Here is a 22,168-nt window from a genome sequence, read left to right on the forward strand (position 1 = left end):
TTTTTTTTTTTTTTAAACAAACTATATAATAAATAGTGTGCACACTTCTTAAAGGCCTGGATGTGTTCACAGGCAAACAAATAATACTGTTTTTGTCTCTCAAAAGTAATCGGAAGAGTCATATTGTCAACTTGAGGCTGTAAATAATACTTTGCACTGACAATCGTTTAAAAAAAAAAAAAATGCCGTACTTGCAATCAGACTGCCTCAAAAAGACATTTACCATTGGATGTTAAAACTCACTCTGGAAGGAAACCATTTTCACTTTTGTACATGTTTGCCATCTAGTGGCCACTAGAAGGAATTCACTTGATCCTTATGGCGTCTCATTAACCTTTTTTAATTTTTTTTTTATTTTTAATTTACAAGCAAAGAAATCATAAAGAGATATTTAATTCTGTAAATTAAATACAAAGTATCAATATCCGAGTAACCTGTGACAAGCAGTGAGAGTGTCATGTTATATTTTCATAGTTTTCAGTTCATTTATTTCCTATCTCTACTCCAAGTCGATGTCATTGAGGCCTTCAGGCTCCTCTCTCTTGACCCAGGGCAGAAGGGCAGGGACATAAGGGTCATAGATGCAGCGAGGATACACCCTCTTATACAAGTTCATCAGCACGGTGTCCTGAGAGCGCAGCTGATTGTCAAATATACACTTTATGTGACCGTGAGCATCTGCCAAAGCACACAAACAGACAAGCAAGTCAAAAGACAGTAATAAGACATTTAAACATTTATTTAAGTAACATTTCAGAAGCATGTATTTTTAACAATGTACTCTTTCGGAGTCGCGTGGCGCCATGCGAGGTCTGCACACTTTGCTAGTTTTAACACTATTAATGTCAAACCAGTGAGATTCGATACACTCTGTTCCATAACTGTTCTAGGAGGACAATATGTCAAAGAATTCAAAATTCTCGGGCTCTGGAGACATTAAAAGACACTTATATGCTCAAGCTGAAGCCCCCCAGGAGGCCTCTAACCCGGAAGTCAATTTGGTCGGAGAAGTGCGGGAATGGTGAGAAATGTTGAACATGTCGGCAATGCTGACGAAGGTCACTGCTGACATGGAGGAACTTGTTGTAATTCGTAGATCGATCACTGCCATGTAGACGAAATTCACTGAGGTGGTTATAAGAGTGGGGGATGTCGAGAAACAGATAGATTATCTGGAGTCGGCGGAGAGGGAATTATCTGCTAATCCGCTAGCGACCAAGGTGGATTTGGAGCATGTCTGGGAGAAGTTGGAGGACTTGAAGAACCGTAGCAGGCGGAATAATGTCTGAATTGTTGGAATTCCTGAGGCCGAAGAGGGTCAAGATATGGTGAAATTCCTGGACGGGCTCTTTCCGAGTCAGCTCGACATAACAGGCCATAAGCTGGAAACCAAGCGAGCACACAAGGTTCCGACTCAGCGATCTGCTGAGGGAGACAGGCCCCGATCAATTCTGGCCAAATTTCTGAGATCATCCGATAAAGATCTCGTGCTACGCGAGGCGAGGAATAAAGCAAGGCATTTTTGGAAGAACTACAGCATTTTCTTGTTCCCAGACTTTGCGAATTTGACAAGAGAGAAATGTGATCGATTCAAGGAATGCAAGAAACTCTTACATCAATGGAAGGTCGCTTTTGCAATGATGTTCCTGGCCAATTGAGAATAGATGCTAAGGATGGCCGTAAAACATTAACATGTCCCCAGCAAGTGATATCCTTCATGAAGTCAGTGGAGTGAGTAGATTATTTTGTGGTACTCACTTTGCTGCCGAGTGGACCGACTTACTGAACATTCACTTGAATGTCCAAGGAAATGGAGCGCCTTTTTTGATTATTTTTGTGCTGGTTCCGCCTAGCCGCTGGAGTTTGTTTTGTGAAGTATTTCTTGCAAGTCATTGGAGTGATTAGGTCATTTGTTGCACTCATGTAGCAGCTGAATAGGCCGGCTCACTGAACATTCGTTTGACTGTCAGAGGAAAATAAGTGCTTTTTTTTTTTTTTTTTTTTTTTGTTGGTTCCGCCTAGCGGCTGGAGTTTCTTTTGTGGAGGAACACACCTTCGGGACAGTTATGTGGATGAATCTACACATTCTTTCCGGCTATTGGCTGGAGTTTGTTTTAGAGATTATCTTTTGTTGTGTAATTCTGTCTCACAAAATTTTTATAGAAACACCGGACTTGAGCAATCCGACGGCAAAGTTGTTTTAGCAGAAATTCAGGGGCAAAGTCTTATTTTGGCTAATATATACGCAGCTAACGTTGATGATCAGGGCTTTTTTATAGATCTTGAAGGGATGTTGCAAGCCGATGGCACACCTCATGATATAATATTGGGAGGAGACTTTAATCTTTTGATGGACTCAGTCCTTGATCATAGTGAAGCAAAAGTGTGCAAGCCCCCTAGACAACATTGCTGCTTCACAGGATGTGTAAAAATCTTGGTCGTACAGATATTTGGAAACTTTTAAACCCATCTGGTAGGGACAATACATTTTTTTCATCAGTCCATAAGATTTATTCTAGAATAGATTTTTTTTTTATATCTAAGTCCCTCATTTCATCTGTTGTTGATTGCTCAATTGGAAACATTTTAGTCTCACATCACGCCCTGGTGAGTTTACAGGTGTTGCCACATACGGAGAAAAATAAATCATATAGTTGGCTCTTTAATGTATCCCTTTTGCAAAATCCTGAATTCCAACAAATGTTAAAGGCTGAAATCAATGTTTATATGGAGACCAACTGGTCCTCAGTATCCTTTGTGGGTGTGCCTTGGGAGGCACTTAAGGTGGTTTTTAGGGGTCAGATCATACAGTATGCCACATTCACCAAAAAATCCAAAGCACGAGAACTTGTGGAGTTAGAAGAGAATATTAAAAGTGCCGAGGCAGAGCTGAAGCGCCGAATGTCATCTGATGGCCTCAGAGAATTGATCTGATTGAAAAACAGATATAATACTATTTTGTCACGGAAGGTGGAGTTTTGGCTATTCGGGGCAAGACAGTCATACTTTGAGTCGGGAGACAAGGCAGGAAAACGTCTGGCTAGATATATAAAACAGAGAGAGTTTTTTTCTACCATTCCATCAGTGAAATCTGCTTGTGGTGAAATATTTACCTCAGCCATTGATATTAATAACGCTTTTAAAGAATTCTATCTTGATATCTATAGTTCCACGTCTTTGTCTACTGATGAGGATATTAGAAACCTTGTGGAACCATTAGATCTTCCTAAACTGACGGCTGAGCAAAAAAATTCTCTTGATTCTGAGATAACCTTGGAGGAGCTTGGAGCTTATTAATTATAAGGCCATGCCTACAGGCAAGGCTCCGGAGCCAGATGGCTTTGCCGCTTTGAGTTTTTTAGATCTTATGCTACAGAACTGGCTCCACTTTTGTTAGAAGTTTATACTGAATCAATAAAGAATGGAAAGCTTCCGCCAACCATGACACAAGCGCGGTTCAGTCTGATACTTAAAAAGGACAAAGATCCAAGCGAGTGTAAGAGTTACTGTCCAATTTCCCTGATCCAGCTAGACGTTAAAATATTGTCAAAACTTTTAGCTAATCGATTAAGTTATGACATCTCTTATACATATAGATCAGGTGGGGTTTATTCGGGGCCGCAGCTCTTCTGAAAACATTAGGCGTTTCATCAATATCATGTGGTCAGTGGCAAATGATCAGACTCTGGTCGCTGCCATCTCACTTGATGCCGAAAAGGCAGAATTGGATTATCTTTTTAAGATTTTGGAAATATACGGGTTCGGGAAGACATTTATTGAATGAATTAAGTTACTTTACAGACACTCGGTAGCGGCGGTACAAACGAATGGATTAATTTCAGATTATTTTACTCTGGATAGGGGCACCCGGCAGGGTTGCCCTCTCTCCCCATTATTGTTCTGTCTTGCCCTGGAACCATTAGCAGCCACGATAAGAAAGGAGGATGATTTTCCAGGGGTGGTGGCGGTAAGTGTGGCGCATAAGCTTTTACTTTACACATTTGATATTTTATTATACGTCTCCGACCCTACTAGATCTATGCCTTGCCTCCAAAGACTTATTAATTCCTTTTCTAAATTCTCGGGATACAGAGTTAATTGGTCTAAATCCGAAGCTCTGGCTCTGACAGCGTACTGCCCGGTAACGGCTTTTCAGCCGGGCGCCTTCCAATGGCCCAAACAGGGCATTAAGTATTTGGGTATTTTATTCTCAGCAAATGTGTGATTTAGTAAATTTTGACCCTTTAATAAAAAGGTTTTTGAGCAATGTGGGCAGGTGGGCTTCATTACCTGTGATTGGGAAGGCTCATGTTATTAAATGAATGAATTGTATTCCAAAATTCAACTACCTACTACAGTCTCTCCCTCTAGATGTCCCCCTCTCTTATTTCAAGCAATTTGATAGCATAGTGAAGTCCTTCATTTGGAATGGTAAATGTCCCAGATTACATTTCAGTAAGTTTTATAGGCTGATTGACAAAGGTGGGCTAGGCCTACCCAAGATTTTGTTTTATTATTATTCATTCGGTCTCAGACATTTGGCTCATTGGTCGCTTTCACCTGAGAGAGTCCCTCCCTGGTTTTGTATTGAACAGGAATTTCTTGCCACTATTGCGCCAATGCAAAGCCTTTCTATCAAACTAATCAGAGAAGTTACACCCCGTTATCTCGCATTTGCACTCGGTATGGACAAAAGTGTCCAGAGTGTTTAATTCGGACATTTATTTAAATGTTGCCTTGAGCATATGGCTGAACCCAAAATTATGTATTAATAAGTCCCCTTTCTGCTGGACAGAGTGGATTGTGAGGTAGGTTAATACACTCGGTGACCATATGAGAGTGGAGTGTTGAGATTCTTTGAAAATTTGGTTCAACATTTTGGGATTCCCAGATCTCAGTTCTTTAGGTATTTACAGCTGCGCAACCTGCTCTGTACTATTTTTGGGAGTAGCATACAACCCCCTAAAGCGGCAGATACTCTGGGAGTGGTGATTACTGCTTTTGAAAAAGGTCATGAGGCATCAGTGTATTACTCCCTGCAAATTCAGAGTCTGGGGAATGGAGCTTTAACTTCTATCAAGAGATTATGGGAGAAAGAAGGAGAAGCAGCACCAAAACAAGAGCGTTTCTGACAGAGGGTCAGAATGAGGGTGGAAAATGATCACATTTTACAAATATATGATTGTTTTTTTGACCAAAAATATTTTACTAATATTATAGGTGAACCTCAAGGAACATATTAAAATAATAAAAAAGGCATGTCATTTCCCCTTTTAAAAAATTAAATACTGTTTACCAACAATTCACTTTCCCACTCTGAATTAGGGCCTAATATATTTCTTAAAACACCCAAACTGAGCCTACACTGGGAATTGCGAAGATTTAAACCTCAGGAATGTAGAAAATTTTGCGTCATTTATAAAATCATTCAAAAATATTTTTGAAAGCCTTGAAAGCCCTTTAAATGTACTTCCAGTTGGGTTTTCATACCTATGGTTTCCTTGATATGCCTTCTTCGTCCCCATTTTGCATGCAGTTCCACTGGCTTAAACCACAGAATATCATCTGCAAAAGATAAATGCTTTAATGATGGATCTCAATAGAATGATTCTTTGAACACTACAAACCCGTCTGCAGGTAATCAGAGGCAATAAACGCTTCCATACTCACCCGCTGAAGAACACATAGCTGCCCACAGCAGAGTGGCATAAAACCTCAAAAGAATTTTGTACAGCTGAAGACTGTGCTTTTTTTCCACCAAGTTGAATATTGTGTCTGCTTGCTGTTTCTCCCAACCATTGTTTCTCTGTTTGAAGACCAGGACACCAGCTGTGGGGAAGATAATGGGGGCATAGACAGACATCACTGTAGGGGCATCAGTACGCAGGAACCGCTCCATCTTGTGTTTATCAGCTGAGAAAAGAGAACATCTCTATTTAAAACCATTAATGGCCTTTAATGAGACTGAAACCTTTTAGGTACATCATGTGGGACTGGTGGATAGACTACATTTGTCTTAGATTGTGTAATTGTTACAATGGTCAGTCACTTGCTGCATCCAAATATCCATAATTCTCTACTGTATAGTATGCCAAAAATGGTATGCCAATGGAGAAGTATGTCCAAATCGTCAGTATTCATAAAGCAGTAAACAAGAAATACCCGGACTATTTATGGCAAGATTCTGAAGTACGGATCGACTAGACACTTTACTATCTTGTAATACCTCGGAAGTAAAGTGAGGAGTGAGTTTAGGAGACATCATGTTCAAAACGGTGGATTCAAAAGAACGGTGGTTAACCTAGAGTTGGATGGCTCTTTTAAACTTTAAGTGATATATAGAGGATCAAAAGTTCCTCTCATTCACAAATCATGAAGGTCCGTCTGTGACAATCCAAGTAGGCGATCCAAGCCGTTTAAACTGTCAGGGGATAGCTGCTCGCTGTGGATCCGCACGAGCACAACTTCAAGGCTGCTTCCGAAACCAGGAAAATGCTGCCTCCGGAGGCTGTATACAGAAGTACGATGAAAATAAGGTGCTTTTCAAACTGTTCGGAGACCAGTTTACTTAAGAGTTCCATTCATTCAAAACAGCTGTCAGTGAAGCCATTAACTGATTAGGCAGCATGGTAGCAAGTCAGCTGCCTACGTTTTCGAATGCAGCCCAAGGTAAAAGCGCTTCACGTGTGCTATATGTAAATGTCTTATTCACTATGCACTGTATGTACAATTGGTGTGATTCAATATTTTTTGAGTAAATGTGATTGCTAACGTGGACATGCCATCCATGGTTGCTGGACTACTGTGTGCACTGTTATTTCCTTCTTCATAATTTATTAACAATTTCTTCATGTGCAAATAAATTACTAAAATTTGATGACTAAACAGAAATCTGAAGAAACTGCTATCTACCATTTAAAATACAATATAATTTTTTTGTTTTGTGTGAAATTGAGTAAATATAGTGCTAAATAAGAGTTTTTTATTATTATTTCTTTTAGCAATTATTTGTTTGTTATTTACTATATTACATTGTGTGATGTATCGGCCTATCGGCCACCCTGCCCTTTGGATATTGGCATCAGCATTAATAAGCACAAATTGGACCCTGGACTGTTCCACCAAAATAAAAGCCAGAGGGTAAATAGAACTGGCTACATGTTCACTGAAGTTTTTCACTGGAATTAATTTTCATTTTGCTGCTGCATTATCCATTAGAGTAGTTAACAATAAATGTCTTCTTAATACAACCCCTGGCAAAAATTATGGAATCACCACACTTGGAGGATGTTCACCCAGATTTTTTACTTAGCAGCAAATAAAATAAAAAATAAAAAAACACAAAAATACAAAATACAAAATCACAGATATGACACAAAACAATTTTTGTTTAACAGCTGAACATTCTGGCTTCATGAAACATCCCTCAAACAAATTAAATTACATTATTTTAATTAATTACATATTTTTTTCCAGATCAAGTAGAGGAAAAAATTATGGAATCACCGTGTAATATGCATTTCTAAAACAAATACCGGCACAAGTCTAAAAATGCAAATTAGTCTGCAGTGCTTACAGACCTTAACGAGCTGTTGGACTTGGCTAACTGAAAGGAAACATGGCCCCAACAAGAGAGTTGTCAATTGAAACAATGGAAAGGATTATAAATCTCCTTCAAGAATGAAATCCAACACTGATTGTTCCAAAAGAAGTTGGTTGTTCACAGTCAGCTGTGTCTAAAATTTGGTGCAAGTATAAACAAAATGAAAACATATGGGTAGACCAAGGAAGACATCAAAGCATCAGGACAGAAAACTCAAAGCAATATGCCTTGAAAATAGAAAATGCACAACAAAACATATGAAAAACAAATGGGTGGAAACAGGAGTCAATGTTTGTGACAGAACTGTAAGAAATCGGATGAATGAAATGGGATTTACATATATAAAAGCCAAATGAAAACCAGCGCAAACACCTAAACAGCAGAAAACAAAACTACAGTGGGCTAAAGAGAAGCAATCATATAGTTTGGATGACTGGATGAAAGTGATATTCATTGATGAATCATGAATCTGCATTGGCCAAGGCGATGATGCTGGAACTTTTGTCTGGTGCCGTTCTAATGAAATGTATAACTATGACTGCCTGAATAAAACAGTCTAATTTCCCCAGTCATTTATGATATGGGGTTGCATGTCAGGTAAAGGACCGGGGGGATGGCAATCATTACTTCAACAGTCAATGCACAGGTGTACATTGAAATTTTTGGACACTTTTCTCATTCCATCGATAGAAAATAGGTTTGGTGGTGGTGAAGTCATTTTTCAGGACGAAAATGCATCTTGCCACAGAGCAAAGAGTGTTAAAGCTTTTCTTCAGGAAAGGCATATCAACTCAGTGACATGGCCAGCAAACAGTCCGGATCTCACTCCAATTGAAAATTTATGGTGGAAATTGAAAGAATTGGTCAATGACATGGCTCCATCCTGCAATGCTGATCTGTCAACCGCTATTCAAGTTGGAACCAGCTTGATGGAGAATATTGTTTTTCATTAGTGAAGTCCATGCCTCAAAGAATTCAGGCCGTCATAAAAGCCAGGAGGAGGAGTGTAACGTATGCTGGAACTGCTGACAATGATGGCAATGATGAAGACGATGATGAGATGAAGAATCCAAGTGCAGTTTATTTACAAACGTAAAACATGAACTTGACTATAACCTGACTTGACTATGCACATACTCATTCACATTCAATACTTGACCACTACACAATGGAAGACATGAGGCTTAAATACATGGACATGGGGGAACAAACCAATGAACAAACAGAACTGATAACAAGATAATTAAACAATAAACCAATGAAAACATGACACAAGAACATGGAGGGAAAACAGGAATCACATGACAAGGGAAACAGGAACTAAACATTTCAAAATAAAAGACATGAATCAACAGAATACACATGACAAGGAGCAACAAAGTACTAGTTGTGATTTTTTTTTGATGATTCCATAATTATTTCCTCTAAAAATATGCCATTAATTAAAATAATGTAATTTAATTTGTTTGAGGGATGTTTCACGAAGCCAGAATGTTCAGCTATTAAACAAAGAATTTTTGTGTCATATCTGTGATTTGTTCACTTGCTACAAAGTAAAAAAGCTGGGTGAACATCCTCGGTGGTGATTCCATAATTGTAGGAGTTGTAGGCTACACATTTTAAATGTAATTCCTTTCTGTCTTCTCTGTTTTATAATGTAACGTAGTTATAGCAAAACTGGTTTTGGGGCATCCCTAAAAATAACATTTAGAATTTGTTCAATTATTCCAAACAGAGTCTAATTTAAAATGGTCATTTCTGGTTTTCGGCCCAGTGTCCAAACATTTCGGGTTCGGCCAAGAATTTTCATTTCGGTGCATCACTAGGAGGTAGTAACATGAAATCAATAGTGCTGCAACACAGCTTAAGAAAAAGCTTTTTTTTTTTTTTTTTCTTAGAAAGAGTTAATTGAGAATGTGCAAGTGTTCTCTATGGGCTGTAAATACCAGAGGTGTGCTGTGAGAAGATGGCTGAAGCTCTGAAGCATCTAAAGCCGCATTGAAACACCAGCTCCTCTTTGGACTTGGTTGGTTCTGCGTTACTTAGATGTTGTCGCACCAACATGTGCATCCCTGACATTTGCAAATAGATCAGGATCGTGATTTTATCAAGGCTGAATTTCCTACTAACAGCTTAATTACAGCTAAAATTATTTCAAAAAGTGATTGAAATTAATTGGAATAGAGTGCATTATTTTAAACCGAGCAGTACTACACTTATTCCAAACACAACTACTAAACATAGCACATTTCAAATGACATATTAATGATAATGACACTGTAACTTTTAAAGAATTTTCTAAGCTGTGAGTACCTTCTGTTCGTGTGGTAGGAGGGACACCAGCACTAATGGTTTTCTAGTCTGGAAGCTCTCCATTACTGAGGAACATCCACAATATGAAGAGTTACATACCAGCCCACCTGCATGGAGAAAAGACGAATGACAGAAGTGAGCAGAACACAATCATAAAGTGAACACAAGCCTCAAATTCCTTGAATAAACAGTGAAATGCCAGAGTTTCTAGGAAAATACGAATATATTCAAGAGAATTTCACAACTCTAACACTCGTTTTACCATTGCTCCTTCCTCCTCACTCATGGCCTCTGCCAGTATTTGCCAACGCATGCGCTCAAAGTTCTGGAACTAGTAGATGCACGAGTAGTTGTTAGGCAGGTTCTCCATGGGGTCCCATGGTGAGGAGCGGAAACTTTTCAGACCTCTGTACCTCTGGAACCTGAAAATACAGAATACAGAACACATTTTTAAAGCAAATTTTTTAAAAATAATTTAAGTTCATAATTTTCAAACAAAACAATGGATAAAAAAAATTGGTCATTAAATTGCAAGGTTATGACACCACATCAATACATTCAGTTGAACTGTAAAGGCCCTGGCATACTCAGGGTGAAGTGCTCCTTCGCTCAGTGCCAAAAATAAGTTTGAAACAGCTGAGCAACAGCATACTGTTTGCGAACATTAAGACACTGGTGGGAGGCATAAAGAGGAGCATTTAAATATATGACACATGTAAAACATCAACTTAAACGACATTAAAATGTGTTATTAATGATTTCATGTCTCATTCTATAAGTAGAATTCACATGAGATCAGTTAAAGAAGCTGTTTTAAACACTCTATGATTTAAAGTAATATACAGTGCATCCGGAAAGTATTCACAGCGCTTCACTTTTTCCACATTTTGTTATGTTACAGCCTTATTCCAAAATGGATTAAGTTCATTATTTTCCTCAAAATTCTACAAACAATACCCCATAATGACAACATGAAAGAAGTTTGTTTGAAATCTTTGCAAATTTATTAAAAATAAAAAACGAAAAAAATCACATGTACATAAGTATTCACAGCCTTTGCCATGACACTCAAAATTGAGCTCAGGTGCATCCTGTTTCCACTGATCATCCTTGAGATGTTTCTACAACTTGATTGGAGTCCACCTGTGGTAAATTCAGTTGATTGGACATGATTTGGAAAGGCACACACCTGTCTATATAAGGTCCCACAGTTAACAGTGCATGTCAGGGCACAAACCAAGCCATGAAGTCCAAGGAATTGTCTGTAGACCTCCGAGACAGGATTGTATCGAGGCACAGATCTGGGGAAGGGTACAGATAAATTTCTGCAGCATTGAAGGTCCCAATGAGCACAGTGGCCTCCATCATTCGTAAATGGAAGAAGTTTGGAACCACCAGGACTCTTCCTAGAGCTGGCCGCCCGGCCAAACTGAGCGATCAGGGGAGAAGGGCCTTAGTCAGGGAGGTGACCAAGAACCCGATGGTCACTCTGACAGAGCTCCAGCATTTCTCTTTGGAGAGAGAAGAACCTTCCAGAAGAACAACCATCTCTGCAGCACTCCACCAATCAGGCCTGTATGGTAGAGTGGCCAGACGGAAGCCACTCCTCAGTAAAAGGCACATGACAGCCCGCCTGGAGTTTGCCAAAAGGCACCTGAAGGACTCTCAGACCATGAGAAACAAAGATTGAACTCTTTGGCCTGAATGGCAAGCGTCATGTCCGGAGGAAACCAGGCACCGCTCATCACCTGGCCAATACCATCCCTACAGTGAAGCATGGTGGTGGCAGCATCATGCTGTGCGGATGTTTTTCAGCGGCAGGAACTGGGAGACTAGTCAGGATCGAGGGAAAGATGAATGCAGCAATGTACAGAGACATCCTTGATGAAAACCTGCTCCAGAGCGCTCTGGACCTCAGACTGGGGCGAAGGTTCATCTTCCAAAAGGACAACGACCCTAAGCACACAGCCAAGATAACAAAGGAGTGGCTCCGGGACAACCCTGTGAATGTCCTTGAGTGGCCCAGCCAGAGCCCAGACTTGAACCCGATTGAACATCTCTGGAGAGATCTGAAAATGGCTGTGCACCGACGCTCCCCATCCAACCTGATGGAGCTTGAGAGGTCCTGCAAAGAAGAATGGGAGAAACTGCCCAAAAATAGGTGTGCCAAGCTTGTAGTATCATACTCAAAAAGACTTGAGGCTGTAATTGGTGCCAAAGGTGCTTCAACAAATTATTGAGCAAAGGCTGTGAATACTTATGTTCATGTTATTTTTTTCGGTTTTTATTTTTAATAAATTTGTAAAGATTTCAAACAAACTTCTTTCACATTGTCATTATGGGGTATTGTTTGTAGAATTTTGAGGAAAGTAATGAATTAATCCATTTTGGAATAAGGCTGTAACATAACAAAATGTGGAAAAAGTGAAGCGCTGTGAATACTTTCCGGATGCACTGTATAGGCAGTAGATAATGTGTAACTGATTTGGGAGCAACAGTGTGCCGACTTTGATGCGTGTTTTTCATTGATACATACTTTTTTGGTCGTGCACCTGGATTCAAACAATGTTTGAAGGTGCATGCTTTTTTATTTTTTTTATTTTTTTATGTTTATCTTTTGCAATTATGGCGCTAATACGCTTACATGCTGTACGCAGCCATAATATGCACAGATTACACTCTGTTATTGTAATTTATGGTGACACTGATACTATTGCAAAGATGGGTGTATAAAAGATAATGATAATAGGTAGAATAAAGAAAAGAATGATGACAGGAATATCTTACTTTGGGTAGATGTGTGATTGCTTTCATTGCAGACAGCACTTTAGTGAAGGAGCATATCAAACTACAGAATGAATGGGCACTTAAGAGTATTTAAATATATACTCTTTAAAAATAATGTACTAAATATGTACAAATTAAAAATAAATGAATTAATAAATCACATGACATGTTCTTGGAAAATGTCTCAATGCGAACGATCGTATAGATGTAGCTAAGTTTGCACCAGCTCGCTAATAATTCTGCACACTTGTGTGTTCATGTGGACTGATCTTAAAGCTACACTATGTAACTATTGGCCCTCTAGCAGTTAAAAAATTAAACTGCATGCGTCTTGCGGAAGGACATTGTTTTGGTTGTGGTTCGGCTCTGCTCCTCTGCACAGATGAATGTGGTTCGAGGCATCGCTGTACACATGAATACAGGACATCTTATCAGAGCGAATGGAAAAATAAATAACGAAAGAAAGGAAAAGACGGATATCCGAAAACGTGTCATCTGAGCAGGTAAGTGCCATATCTTATGCTGTTGTTTTGACTTATTGGAAACATTGATGTTTTGAAATAAATTACGTTACAAAAGTTAGGCAATGTTTGTTAACATTAGACATAAGGATTGCTAGTCTGATAAGGTCAAATGTAAAATGTTTATAACTGCAGGATATTCTGGCCAAATAGACCATGGTAGTAACTAACGTATAGATTGTCATTGTTACCAACCAGTGGTCAACATAATTTCAAGACTCACATGACCTTGGCAAGTCTAGGACTAAAGGATTTATTTATATAAATTATTGCCGTTATAAAGAAAAATACACACGTGTGCTGCAAGTGAAAAGTTCTGCACCGATTACAGTATAATTATTGTATTTCACTTCAATACAACTATACATAAACCATATCAATAAAATATCTTACCTGTTGAGTAAGAAAAAAGCCATCTCTGGGTCACTTTTAAATCTTTTCAGATCTCGGAGATGTACACATCTGAAAAGCCAAGCTGATGTTGATTCGGGTTTTATTACAGACTCCGTCGCATTCCCTTTTTGCTTGTAGAATCTGCTCTGTTCATGGTTTCTTTGTTTTTACAAAGTGATTCCCTGGAGGTTTGCCGTTTGAATGATCCATGGTCATTTTTTCTCATTCGTTGCAACAACAAAATTTCAGCTTCAGCTACTCCCACAGGCATGCTACAGTAGCCGGATCTTATATGATGTCAACACGCATGGGCGAATGACGCATGTATGCAATTTCCTGAGAAATCCGCCCCGACAGCTCTAAAATATTTCTAATATAATATCATTATTATAGGTTTATCAAAGTGTATTTGGGTAAAGACATGGTTTGGAAGATGGATTTTTGTTGCACACTCATTAATAACATTGTTATTTTTTAACAAAAAAAAGTTACATAGTGTAGCTTTAACTGACTAAACGGCCTCAAAGACTTATTCATGACTAATTTGTTGTCACCCTCAATGTATTTGGAGCTCCAGGTCACACCTACGGATGACGTGGACCAATGACAGTAAGGTGTTTAGCAGCTGGTACAAAGTTTTCCTGAAAGTTCACTCATGCGAGCTGTTATGAACCACCGAAACAAACTCAAAAACACACACAAAAAAAAAACTAATTTAAGACTTCCGCAAACAACATTTAAGACTTCAGTCGATACTTTAGATTTTTTTTTTTTTTTTACAGTCTTTAATTTTAAAAAGGTGAACTTGAACACATTTGAATCATTTTAAATGATCCGCAGACACCCTGTTTCAAGTGGCAAATTAAAGACAGGCACATCTTACCATGTCTTGGCAGGTACGTCTAATGGAGTGTCCACTTCATCTGGGAACATCTCATTGCAGCGTGCCTCTCGGTATCTCCTCAGCTCCTCTCCCTCCTCCATCTCAACTATGCTTTTGTCATACTTCTGATTGGCTCCGGTACATCCGGTGGAACTGATCTCCTCTTCCTCCTCCTCCTCATCTCTTTCAGAAGTACATTCAGACCCAGCATCCTTAGGGAGGAAGAGATGCATAAAATAACATTTCTCTAGACATACATTCACGTAGAGTCGAGCAAACCCAAACAAAACACTCCATTTATTTGAAGTCCACTAACTAGACAGTGCAGTGACTGAGATGGGAAAGGGACAAGACATACTGCTGGTGTGCATTCACCCCGCTGTGGGGTCAACCTGTAGAACAAATGCAGGTGCCATAATAAAAATAATCTCCGTAATCATCTGTAGTACCACTTCCCCCATTGTTAACATCTCGCATTGAAAACTCTCCTTTGGTGCTCACCAAGACATCAAACACATGCTAATTATGATTAAAGAAAATAAATGGACCAGAGCGTCCATACATGTCCAGTTTCCTCTTGCTCTTTCAAGCCCAGCTGGTATAAATAAATGGCCGCCACCTCTGCAAGTCTCGACAGGAAGTTCTGTCCAAAGAGCAGGAAGACGGGAGGCTTCTCTTGGGAGTCCCTCTCCAAACACTATTGTTGTATTGAGATGCCTGGCACTGAGGCCAAGCAGCAGATATTGAGAAAACAAACAATGCCTCTCCACCATGCAGTGCACAAACCCCGAGTCACATATGCTCTGTTCCGCCCGCTCCATGCCCACCCCCATCTCCACCAATCAAGCCATCCATGACTTTATTTAGACCTTTAATCAGTATGAAAATGTTCATTCGGAGCATATGCAGTAGAATGTACTGCATTCCGATATTACAGATGTAACCTACTTTTGCCAAGCTCACTTTTTATTGGTCACCTTGTGGGGTGTCACAGATAAACAAATAAACAATAGTAACAGATAAACAAAACATTCCATGTTCCACCTAGGGTGTGAGGTGTACCTACAGATCTATTAAAGCTTTGTTTTTCTTCTAAAATCTTTCCAAGGTCATATTTGTTTACAATCCCCTTGTGATTTGTTGTAGTACACCACCCTTAATAGTTTCCTGCTTATAAGCATTTGGTTATCGCAGGGAATTACATAACTAAAAGGAAATGCTTCATCAAAAACCTGTGGTTAAGTACTATTAGAATGAGACAGCATGCACAAAAAAAGCAAAACTCACCTGAGATTTAATATCACCATCTTTTGCATCCATTCCACCTCCCATTATTTCATCTTCTTCATCATTGCAACTGTCCACATCATCCTCCTCCTCATATTCCTCTGCGCCATCAATATCCATGTGGCCTGGTAGTCAGAGGTTCCCTTTGGTACTTTCATCACTCTCTGGTTCTTTATGGCCTCTGAAGGTGCAAAAAGAATCATGTGATCTTCTTTTGATCTAGCACAAATTATAATAACCACTATTAATGTCTCTATCTGGCTGTTTTACAAAGGCAGCCACAGCACATTAATCCACCAGCTGGTACCTTCCGCCTCCTCCAGCTCTGCTTCTGTGGGCCACATCTGCTCCCCGTCCATGGGATCCACTTCTGCTTATGTCTGCAGGCTCTCCCTCTCCACAGGGTCAGCTTTCATCAACACCCGAACTCCACTGTCCCCATTCACATTTCTATCACCACCATCCTACAGCACACATTTCCCAACAAAGTTATTTCAATCACAATTTTGCAATTAGGTCCTACAAAAATCCTGTTCCCATGTCACATTTGAGTAAATAGTGGCATTTCTATTCTAATGACTTTTTTACCTGTTTGGTAGAGAATATACATAGATCAGGTAACAGACCTATTACTTTGCTCAAAATGGGTATGTCCTTTCAAATCCGTATGACTTTCTCTTATGCCACAAATAAAAGGAGATGTTTTAATGAAAATCCAGTTCGTCTGTTTGATGCAATGGCAGTTGATAGAGACTCACTCAAGGCTTAAAAAAGGAGCCAACGGTATAATAAAAAATAGTCCACGTGACTGCTGCATCATATCCCAAGTCTTCTGAAGGCATTCAACAGGTTCTGTAGAGAAACAACGGAAATTCAAGTAATTTTTCAGAGAAAATCTTAACGTCCGTTGCAAGTTCGTGAGTGCGTGAGAGAAGCTTGTTCACAGTGGCATGCATGTTGACTCGAGAACTCGCACTGTTTTTAATGCTAAACAGCACAGTTTTCATGTGAACTTCAGTTACGGGGGGTTCACCCAAACCATAAAAAATAAAAAAAATTATGCCTTCAGAAGACTTGGAATATCATGCAGGAGTGGAATGGAGTACTTTAATGATACTTTTTGGTTTTTATAGTTTTAAAGTGAGTCACTATCAACTGCTATTGTATTAAAAAGACGGACCAGTATATTAATTAAAACATCTCCTTTACTGTTAAAAAGCATGAACTGTGCATAAAGTCACATGGGTTTGGAGTAAGTCAAGACAGAATTCTAATTTTTGTGTGAACTATTCCTTCAACCAACAAACAATGCAGATGTGAATTTGCAATTTTTCTTTTTTTTATATATTGGAATGTGAAATGAACATTGGAAAATATAATATATCATATAAATATCATATAATATAACACAAGGACAAAAAAATAATGACAATATACCCATTAAATCAATTAATTAAAATTCCCTGAAATGTTAAAGTTTTCCATGACTATAGGAACCCTGTGTACTATAAAATAAATATAATGCAGCCTCCCAACCATCATCTTTACATCTCCTCCTTGTCCTGGCTTCACTGAGCAGGAGCTGCTGTTATAATCAACAGTGGGTCTGTAGGAGCATCAATCTGGCTGAGCTGAAAGTCTCCATGACCTGCTATATGCACCAGCCTGTTCACTTGCAGAGGACAGCCTCGAACATATCCTGACACACAAAGGGTCCCTAACCCCGTGGCTGGGACCTCGGTTGCATTCTGGCTGGTGTTCAGGATGCAAGTGGCTTTCTGAGCCAGCAGGTGTGAGCGGCGAGAGCGGAAGGCCAGTCGCCTCTGTTTCTGTGCCGACAGGTGCCTTAGTAAAAGCATGGCATCCTGTTCACTGTCCACGTGAAAGAGTTGTGCATCTGTGAAACGAGACTCCACAGAGCGGGAGAGCGCTCTCCGAGATTCTGTATGTTTCTTCACCGCTAGATCAGCCACTCCTTGACACCAGTGCTGCAGGGTACAAAGAGAGACGAAAGCAAAAAAGTGATTATTTACTGTTATTATGGCACTCTTGAATATTTTATTCAGATTTGTCAATCGCAACAAAAATATTTTTGTATAATGAACCCCTAACTGGTTACCTATAAAGTTGTGCTAGTTTCATGTCTCTCACTCTACAGTCTCTTTCTTCTCCCATAACGATAATTTAAACTTAAACATCAATTTCTTTATCAAACCAGTTCTTGTCCATTTATTTATTTATTTATTTCGTTTGGCAAGTAGCCATTTAATAAGCAAAATAAACATGTAACAGCCAGTCTTTATCAGAAAATAAACCCCTTCAGGTTGATACAAGACCTGATCACCCTGTTGAGGGTGATTTCTCAAAGAGTACGTTTACATGGGCAGTTACAACCAAACTACCACAGGTTTTTTCGTTGTCAAGCTACAGTCTCTCTGTCCAAGTATATATGACACTATGCGCAATCGAACAGGGTGAATAAAAGACATTAGCTGAGAAAGTGATGTAGATGTTTTCCGGTTGACCTTTTGCATCATAGTAACAAATAAAAAAAGTCAGCTACACCAGACCCACACAACAGCCACAACAGCATGGGAAACTTTACAGCTACGTGCATTTCTTACATTCTTTCTTTACTCATTGATTTGGTGCAGATCACATGAACATTATCCGTTGTGCTAATGGTGATGTCCGAAGGTACATTTCTTGTCTGCATACTTAAACAGTTCTGTATCTGTAGCTGTCATTTGCTTCAGGCTGTATATTCAATAAAAATTATGCTTTTTGCCTCATTCAATGAATGGAATCCACATGAGATCAGTAAAAGAAGCTGTTATAACTACTCAATGATAATTGAAAGTAAGATTTTTGCAGTAGATAATGTTAAATATAAATTCTCCTCCCTGCTCATTCAACCTCCACTTTAACTTTCAAATTCACATTCTTCTTCTTGTGCTTTTGGTGATTCACATCTTCATGCATATCGCCCCCTACTGAGCAAGGAGAAGAATTTCTAGCAAAAAAGGTCATACATATTGATCTGTTTCTCACCCACACCTATCATATCACTTCTAAAGACATGGATTAAAACACTCGAGTCATATGGATTACTTTCATTATGACTTAATGTGCTTTTTGGAGCGTCAAAATTCACTTGTATTGTATGGACCTAAACAGCTGAAATATTCTTCTAAAAATCTTAATTTGTGTTCTGCAGAAGAAAGAAATTCATACACATCTGGGATGGCATGAGTGTAAGTAAATGATGAGAGAATTTTCCTTTATGGGTGAACTATCCCTTTAAGCCACTCTTAAAAACATTTAGAACTGTAATTGCTTTAGATGATAAAATATCAAACCAAGTGGCATGTATTTTCAAGAAAGACAGCACAAGCACACACAAAATTAAGGTAGTTAGGTTTTAAATTATAAAAATAATAGATATGCTGTCAAACTTATCACTTTGTTTGACATTTTGTTATCTAGTGCAATACAATTCATCAACTTGTAATGTGGTTTTAAGTGTCTAAATAATTCTTGGGACCACTGTATATAGTGAAAGAAGTGAAATTCCATTGTGCGTCATTAACGTTTAGGCCTATTACTTTTCTGAAAGTGTTACCTGTGTCTGGCCTGTAGAAGCTGAATCTCTGTTTAAAGCGAGGAAGAACAAGACCAAAACTGTCCTTGGCCCTAGTGACTCCCTGATGTTCGTGCACCACACCACCTCCAACATCCACTCTTGAGTGCAGAACTCCCACCAGATGAGGGTGTCCATCCCTGCTGCCCAGCTTCCATTTCTCTGTCAGCACCTATTATAATCAAAAACCCAAAAGATATGGAATTAGTCACGTAATAAACAACCTGTAAATAATAAACATGTAGAAGACTATAATATTACTTCACAGAGTCTTTTTTGTTGTGACGTAACTGGTTGGATTTGTTCCTGTGGTCCATTTTCCTCAGTTCTCTTCTCTGTTTCTTGATGAGAGCCATAACAGCAACCCTTCCTAATTTAATTAACAAGATGGTTTTATAAGTTATGTTTGTTTATTGTCTTACACAAAGCCCCTGCTGAGAAAAAAACAGCTAAACCCATCTTAAGCTGATTGGCTGATCTTATCTGGTATTAGAGGGGGTTTGGGCACTTTTAAGTTGGTCAAGCTAAGACTTGTCAACTAGCTTAGGATGGTTTTAGCAGTTTTTGTTTTGTTCTTTGAGTTATATCAATTATGACAAAACTGCATGATTTTAATGGGTATTTAGATCACTTTTAATAAGAAAGCTTTATAATACAACTTGGCAACGTTAAATCTATCATTCGTGTACGTTAACAATGACTTATAATGTTTTGCTGGTTAATGTCTGACTGATCAGTGCAAGGGACTTTAAACATGTATTAAGTCAGACGGGCTCTCCTCACATGATGGTTCGAGCGGATGTGTTTCTGAATAAAGCAATCAGACATACACTTGTTCTCCCGGCCGATCTCGCCTTTAGTTCGCAATTTTCCATGCTTGTGCTGTTTGTTTTTCTGTTTATGAATTCCAGGTCTGTGCGCTTGCTGCTGTTCACCTACTGCAGTCATTTTCTGTCATGATGCCGTAAACTTTAAAAACGTCATATTCCTGCGTTTTTGACTTCTTCTTCTTCGCCTTCTTTACTGTTTTATGGCGGTTGGCAAACCAGCAATTGGTGCATTTTCCGCCACCTACTGGTATGGAGTGTGGCGCATTGACGTTATGGTAAATAAAAAAATTTAAAACACTATTCTTAAATCCTGTTTTTCAAATTTGTGTCCTTCAAATATATTAGTAAAAATGTATATACTCTTCCATCCTTATTTAGTAGGATTTTCAGTGAAAGCTGAGTAATATCTATAGATTTCAATGCTTCTATAAACTGTGATCTTTCATTCTTATATGACAAACATTTAATAAGAACTTTTTCAACTGTTTTAGGAAGACCACATCTTACGCAATGACCAGATTCATGTTTGCCAATACTGAAAAGTGATTGATTTCATGAGGAATGCCCAATTCTGAGTCGAGATATTATGGTAGGGTGACCATACGTCCTCTTTTTCTCGGACATGTCCTCTTTTTCTGACCTTAAAAAAGCGTCCGCCCAGGATTTCTAAATTTTCTAAAATGTCCGGGATTCGGCTTTAGTTGCATTATGATGTGCATCTGGTCTAATACTTCATTGTGTGTGCATATTTGCATTGCTTTAACCCCTCTTTGTAAGTCCTGCCTTCACGCACACCAATTGGTCGATTTTAAGAGGCTTGCAGCAACTATTGGCCAAATTCCTGCCTGTCAATCTCTCTCCACGAATGCTCGAAGTGCAGTTGTGTTCGGCATCAAACAGTTGCTTGACAGTAGCAGCAAATGACAGCTGAGTGGAAACAATGCCCAAACGAAAGTGCAAATTTACAGAAGATTTTCACAAAAAATTCCCATGCTTTCGTCCAGGTCGAGATCCATGGGAAGCAAAATATATGACATGTAAAGCTGGCACTTATGTGTTAGTTGCTAATAAAGGTGCAAGTGATTTAGAAGCACACATAAGCTCTGCAAAGTATAAAGGGTCAGCAAAAGGTGAAAGTTCATCAGGTTAATTAACGGACTACTTTTTGCAACCAGGTAAATTTGTTATCACATTGCTTCATTTTCCATGGCCATTCAAAATAATAGTAATAGTAAATGAAGGTACACTCATGCCATCAAATATTTAATTTAAGTACATGGACATTCAAAAGAATGTTGGAAATTGTTATTTATTTATATATATTTATGTTATGCTAATAGTGTCTTTTTCACTGTATTAATGTTTGCATTCATAGTAACACTGTTTTGAATCCTATTATTCCATTAGGAATTGGCATTTGGAAAAGCCATGGAGGTGTTACTGACATGACAACAGTTGGGCTAACTTTGATATTACTTATTCCCATTTGTTCCTATTGTGATTCTAACTGTCCTTTTATAGAAATCCAATATGCCATTTTCAGCTTGATTCTTCGAATTTCCAATGGCATCTCATCCATTTCCAATTGTATTGCTGATATTGGGGATGTTTTAAATGCACCACAGCAAATTCTCAATGCTTGGGATTGTATAACATTTACTTTATTAATAAATGATTTGCATGCTGAGCCATACACCATACTTCCATAATCTATTGTAGACCTTATTATTGCGCAATATACTCTTTTTAGAGACTGCCAATCTGCACCCCAGTCTATCCCTGCCAAACATCTTAACACATTTATACCTTTCTTGCTTTTGTCTATTATTCTTTGGATGTGTGTGGCAAATGTTAATTTAGAATCCATCCACATCCCTAGAAATCTGATAACTGATGTTTGCTCTAACTTTT

General features: G+C 38.7%; 1 pseudogene; it reads right to left on the reverse strand.

Annotated features, from left to right (window-relative positions):
* Positions 1 to 324: 324 nt before the first annotated feature.
* LOC127430294 (pre-rRNA-processing protein TSR1 homolog) lies at positions 325 to 20,400 on the reverse strand (annotated as a pseudogene).
* Between the last annotated feature and the right edge of the window lie 1,768 nt (positions 20,401 to 22,168).

This window comes from Myxocyprinus asiaticus, chromosome 39 (assembly GCF_019703515.2).
Source record: "Myxocyprinus asiaticus isolate MX2 ecotype Aquarium Trade chromosome 39, UBuf_Myxa_2, whole genome shotgun sequence".
In the NCBI taxonomy this organism is placed as follows: Eukaryota; Metazoa; Chordata; class Actinopteri; order Cypriniformes; family Catostomidae; genus Myxocyprinus; species Myxocyprinus asiaticus.